At 42.4% G+C, this 6,697-nt stretch overlaps 1 long non-coding RNA gene across 1 annotated transcript; it reads right to left on the reverse strand.

The window, feature by feature from the left end:
- Positions 1-707: 707 nt before the first annotated feature.
- Positions 708-5,990, reverse strand: LOC137531879 (uncharacterized). Its single transcript, XR_011023795.1, has 2 exons — positions 5,902-5,990; positions 708-930 (listed from the first exon to the last, which is right to left on the reverse strand). It is a non-coding gene; the product is annotated as an uncharacterized lncRNA (long non-coding RNA).
- Positions 5,991-6,697: the final 707 nt, after the last annotated feature.

Below are 6,697 nucleotides of genomic sequence, written 5' to 3' on the forward strand. Positions count from 1 at the left end.
ATCTTGTACTTGACTAGGCCACAAGCAATTATCACTGCTCCATTGCAGCAGTGTCATAGATCAAAATTTGTAAAAATATAAATGGGCAAAAAAAACTTTTATTGTTATTATTTAGCACTGTTATCTTCCACAGTCCTTTTACAGAGTAGTCTAATATCCTACAATATTATTATTAATATTATTATTATGTATTTAAATAGCACTGACTTCTGCGTTTTACAGAGTACATAGTCCTGTCACTGACTGTCCTCAGAGGAGCTTACACTCTAACCACTACCATACTCAAGGTCTAATGTCCTTTCATACTAGAATTATGTATTTATATAGCACTGACATCTTCTGCAGCACATTACAGAGTGCATAGTCATGTCATTCACTGTCCTCAGAGAAGCACACAATCTGCCGACATACACAAACCTAGAGGATGATCTGGGCTTGACTGATGGAGCTGAATGGGCCCCACATGACATGGAGCCCCTGTGAGGCTGCACAGAGAGCACAGGAGTATGTCGCTAGCCTGGCGCTTCTTCCAGGGGGGCACAGCAGACCAGGAGGGGGGTGGGGGACTAGAGGCAGCAATAGCAAGGCAGAGAGACATGTCATTGTGCACAGGACATGCCTCTGTGTTCTCTTAATATATATTTTATACACATACATAAATACATACATACATACAACACAGTACAGACCAAAAGTTTGGACACACCTTCTCATTCAAAGAGTTTTCTTTATTTTCATGACTATGAACATTGTAGATTCACACTGAAGGCATCCAAACTATGAATTAACACATGTGGAAGTACAGTACATAACCATTAAGTGTGAAACAACTGAACATATAATATTCTAGGTTCTTCAAAGTAGCCACCTTTTGCTTTGATTACTGTTCTGCACACTCTTGACATTCTCTTGATGAGCTTTAAAGAGACACTGAAGCGGAAAAAAAAATATGATATAGTGAATTGGTTGTGTACTATGAATAATTACTAGAAGATTAGCAGCAAAGAAAATATTCTCATACTTTTATTTTTAGGTATATAGTGTTTTTTCTAACATTGCATCATTCTATAATATGTGCAGATTACACAACACTCAGCATTCAAAATGAGTCTTTCACAGCAGTCTGTGAAGTAATGACCTCTCCTCTAGAAGAGAAAAAGTAAACAGTGCACTTACAGTTGAGATAATAAAAGTCAGATAACAGCCCTCTCCACGACTAACTTAGTCGGAGAGCTTAATGGCTTGTTTGCATAGAGATAACAACTGGGGTTTCTCAACTCTTCCTGTACTGGAAACAATTAGACTGATGTATCTGATCTTAATGTTTTATTTATTAGCTGTACTACACATACAAATCATAATATCATAAAAAAAAATTCGCTTCAGTGTCTCTTTAAGAGGTAGTCACCTGAAATGATCTTTCAACAGTCTTGAAGGAGTTCCTAGACATGCTTAGCACTTGTTGGCCCTTTAACTTCACTCTGCGGTCCAGCTCACCCCAAACCATCTCAAATGGGTTCAGGTCTGGTGACTGTGGAGGCCAGGTCCTCTGGCGCAGCACCCCATCACTCTCCTTCCTGGTCAAATAGCCCTTACACAGCCTGGAGGTGTGTTTGGGGTCATTGTCCTGTGGAAAAATAAATGATGGTCCAACTAAACGCAAACCGGATGGAATAGTATGCCGCTGCAAGATGCTGTGGTAGCCATGCTGGTTCAGCATGCCTTCAATTTTGAATAAATCCCCAACAGTGTCACTAGCAAAGCACCCCCATACCATCACGCCTCCTCCATGCTTCACGGTGGGAACCAGGCATGTAGAGACCATCCATTCACCTTTTCTGCATCGCACAAAGGCATGGTGGTTGGAACCAAAAATCTCAAATTTGGACTCATCAGACCAAAGCACAAATTTCCACTGGTCTAATGTCCATTCCTTGTGTTCTTTAGCCCAAACAAGTATCTTCTGCTTGTTGCCTGTCCTTAGCAGTGCTTTCCTAGCAGATATTCTATCATGAAGGCCTGATTCACAGTCTCCGCTTAACAGTTGTTCTAGACATGTGTCTGCTGCTAGAACTCTGTGTGGCATTAACCTGGTCTCTAATCTGAGCTGCTGTTAACCTGCAATTTCTGAGGCTGGTGACTCGGATTAATTTATCCTCCGCAGCAGAGGTGACTCTTGGTCTTCCTTTCCTGGGGTGGTCCGCATGTGAGCCAGTTTCATTGTAGCAATTGATGGTTTTTGAGACTGCACTTGGAGACACTTTTAAAGTTTTAAAGTAATGATGGCCACTCGTTTTTCTTTACTTAGCTGCTTTTTTTCGCGCTATAATATGAATTCTAACAGTCTATTCAGTAGGACTATCAGCTGTGTATCCACCTGACTTCTCCACAATGCAACTGATGGTACCAACCCCATTTATAAGGCAAGAAATCCCACTTTTTTAAACCTGACAGGGCACACCTGTGAAGTGAAAACCATTTCAGGTGACTACCTCTTGAAGCTCATAAAGAGAATGCCAAGAGTGTGCAAAGCAGTAATCAAAGCAAAAGGTGGCTACTTTGAAGAACCTAGAATATGACATATTTTCAGTTGTTTCACACTTTTTGGTTATGTACTTTAGTTCCACATGTGTTATTTCATATTTTGGATGCCTTCAGTGTGAATCTACAATGTTCATAGTCATGAAAATAAAGAAAACTCTTTGAATGAGAAGGTGTGTCCAAACTCTTGGGGGGGGGGGTGTGTGTGTGTGTGTGTGTGTGTGTGTGTGTGTGTGTGTGTGTGTGTGTGTGTGTGTGTGTGCGTGCGTGCGTGCGTGCGTTTTAGCGTCTCATGAAACATGACAGGTGCTCAGAAAAGTCAGAGATGCTTCAAAATGGAAAGTTCACTTTTGGCACCATAGTCTGTGAGCGCTATAACTTTTACCCAAACCAATAAATATACACTGAATGTTTTTGTTTTATTATCAAAGACATGTAGCACAATATATTTGGACAAAAATGTATATAGAAATTTTACTTTATTTGAAAAATGTCAGCACAGAACGTTAAAAAAAAATCATTTTTTTGACAAAATTCATGTTTTTTTTGATGAATATAATAAAAACTAAAAATCACAGCAGCAATCAAATAGCACCAAAGGAAAGCTGTATTAGGGACATGAAAAGGAGGTAAAATTCATTTAGATGGTAGGTTGTATTACCGAACCATAAACCGTTAAAGCTGCAGTGGTCTGAATGGAAAAAAAGGGTCTGGTCCTCAAGGGGTTTTATGACTGCAGTCCTTAAGTGGTTAATTACAGTAGCATGCATTATTTAAAATTATGATGGCCGAAAACTGAAAAATAATACATTTTTCCTATTTTCCTATTAAAACACATTTAGAATAAAATAATTCTTGGCATAATGTCCCACCTAAAGAAAGCTAAATTGGTGGCGAAAAGAACAAGATATAGTTCATTTCATTGTGAAAAGTAATTATAAAGTTATAGACGAATGAATGGACGGAGCGCTGAAAGGTGAAAATTGCTCTGGTGCTCAAGGGGTAAAACCCCTCAGTTGTAAGGTGATTAAGTACCGAGGTCTGCAAGATGCCTTGTTTTGTGTTGTCTTGGTCAGAGCCAGATTTACCATAAGACACTGGAGGCACGTGCCTACAGGTGTCTAATGATGGAAAGGTGGCACACTCCCCTCCATGAGTGCCTCCCTCCTTCCCTATGCAGAGTCCTGATGAGAGTATAAATGAGAGATTACTCACCCTATTCTCTGCATTCCACTGACGAGCTCCGTTTAGTCAGGGCACCTCTATCTACTTAATTCTGAGGTTCCTTTAGCTACCTAATGCTTGGGGGGCATCTCTAGCTACTTAATACTGAGGGTACTTATGGCTACCCAATACAAAGGGGCACCTGTAGCTAAGTATGATGGGCAAGGGAAGTAAGGGAGAAGTGACAGGTGGGCCAGCCAGCACACTTGTGGTGTGGTTCGGTGAGGGTTGAGGTTCATGAGGGAGAAGTCTAAAGTGCCAGGACATCTGTGCCTATAAGGCTTCTCTGAAGTAAATCTGGGCCTAAACTCGGTGTGATAAACTTTGATGTCTGGCTTACCTATGACTACCCTTTTTCTGTACACTTTTAAAAATACTAAATAAATCCCAATTGATCGTCTTTAACCAAGTGAGGTGGTAGGTTCACGTACTATCAACCATATCGGTGGCCAATGTGGTTTGCATAGGCTGAGTGACCACTATTGAGCATGACCTGATGGTGATAAGTAGAAAAGTATGATGGAGTGCTCCCCTCCTGTCTTTATGGTTTTAATTGGGGTTTTAATAGGGGATATCAAGCAGTTTTGTCATTAAAGTGGATCCGAGATGAAAAAGTAACTATAAAAAATAACTTGTCTATATATCTTATCTAAAGTTTAGATAGTTTACACAGCAAATCTAACTGTAAACCGCTTTGAAAGTTTATGATTATTTATTGCTGTGATACAAATGAGGGCAGCCATGTTCTGTTTCTCACATTGTCACAGGCTGAGGGCTGGAGATGCTATCAGCTTGCCTGTGTGTAAATTCAGTCCCTTCTCCTCTTCCCCTCTGCCTCTGAAATCAGTGTGTGTGTGTGTGTGTGTGTGTGTGTGTGTGGGTGTTTGTGTGTGTGTGTGTGTTTGGTGAAATAGTGTGTGTGTGTGTGTGTGTGTGTGTGTGTGTGTGTGTGTGTGTGTGTGTGTGTGTGTGTGTGTGTGTGTGTGTGTGTGTGATTGGTGAAATAGTGTGTGTGTGTGTGTGTGTGTGTGTGTGTGTGTGTGTGTGAGGTTGGTAAAATAGTGTGTGTGTGTGTGTGTGTGTGTGTGTGTGTGTGTGTGTGAGGTTGGTAAAATAGTGTGTGTGTGTGTGTGTGTGTGTGTGTGTGTGTGTGTGTGTGTGTGTGTGTGTGTGTGTGTGTGTGTGTGTGTGTGTGTGATTGGTGAAAGTGTGTGTGTGTGTGTGTGTGTGTGTGTGTGTGTGTGTGTGTGTGTGTGTGTGTGTGTGTGTGTGTGTGTGAGATTGGTAAAATAGTGTGTGTGTGTGTGTGTGTGTGTGTGTGTGAGATTGGTAAAATAGTGTGTGTGTGTGTGTGTGTGTGTGTGTGTGTGTGTGTGTGTGTGTGTGTGTGTGTGTGTGTGTGTGTGTGTGTGTGTGTGTGTGTGTGTGTGTGTGTGTGTGTGTGTGTGATTGGTGAAAGTGTGTGTGTGAGATTGGTGAAAGTGTGTGTGTGAGATTGGTGAAAGTGTGTGTGAAATTGGTAAAATAGTGTGTGTGTGTATGTGTGTGTGTGTGTGCGTGAGATTGGTAAAATAGTGTGTGTGTGTGTGTGTGTGTGTGTGTGTGTGTGTGTGTGTGTGTGTGTGTGTGTGTGTGTGTGTGTGTGTGTGTGTGTGTGTGTGTGTGTGTGAAAGTGTGCGAGTGAAAGTGTGCGAGTGAAAGTGTGCGAGTGAAAGTGTGCGAGTGAAAGTGTGCGAGTGAAAGTGTGCGAGTGAAAGTGTGTGTGTGTTTTACACTACATCTGAAACCTAGCAGTTCAAGAGACCACCCAATCACGTTAGCAGAATTTCCCTATGAGGTTTTCTGCTGGGTCCCTTAAACAAGTTGCTACTGCTCAGAGGGGAGCGCAGACCTGGACTTCAAGAGGGTGCTGTGCAACGGGGGAGGTCTGGAGGAGGACATGGGAAACCTCTGCAGGATCCATAGACTAGGGAAGTATCTGTGCTTTAGGTCACAATCCATCAATGCGGCAAATATGGAGGCCAGAGCATTTGCAGCATTATTTACAATATGAATAAAGTGAGTACAGAGGATTTGTTCTGCCAGTAACAATGATCGCCAAGTGGCAGTGGGCAGAAAGCAGTGCACCATACTTACCAAGCGATCCCTCACCAGGCGTCATGGTCAAGCTGTCGAAGGCCACCACTGGGCTGGGACTGGTCACCACAGGCTCTTCTTTCTTCATCCAGACTGGGCAAATGATAGGTGGAGGTGAGCTCAAAAGCAGTTAATGTCCATGCTAAAGCCTGGTACAAACACATGCAATTTTGATTGGCCAATCATTGCACAATTTTACTACTTCCATGTAGTACACGAGCTTACCTGCACAATCTGTTCATGCAATCCACAATCTGTTTACCTTCCTACTACGTGGAGGTAGTAAAATTGGACAGTGATCTGCCAATCAAAATAGCATGTGTGTATGCACCCTAAGTTGCAGTGGATGAGGTGGGGGCTGCAGAAGCTATGTGCCGACTTAGACTGCTGGTGTGTTGGAATGCCCTAGATAGTTGGCTTCTCCTAAATGTCATAACATAACCATACTGCGTCACAGTGAGTAGAACAACTGGTGGGCTCAACCACCTTACAGTTGCTGTGTGCCTCGATCGATCCGGCAGGATCATCTATGGAAACAAAAGAAAATGATCGGCACTGTTGCCCTGTTCTTTTGATAACATATTGTGACAACACGCTGGCTCCATGTTACTCATGCACATTCGCAAAAGAACTTTCAGTTTCTGAAACAGCCGATTATCAGCTGATTTCGGGGACATGAGCATTTGCCCTAAATTTTGTGCTGCCCTGCCTTGAACTAAAGGACTGCACCATTCTCTGTACGGAGTGCAGAATGCTGCGGACGGACTGCACCTTTCTGCGAACGCGTTGCCCCATT

The sequence above is a fragment of the Hyperolius riggenbachi genome, chromosome 9 (genome assembly GCF_040937935.1).
Source record: "Hyperolius riggenbachi isolate aHypRig1 chromosome 9, aHypRig1.pri, whole genome shotgun sequence".
NCBI lineage: Eukaryota > Metazoa > Chordata > Amphibia > Anura > Hyperoliidae > Hyperolius > Hyperolius riggenbachi.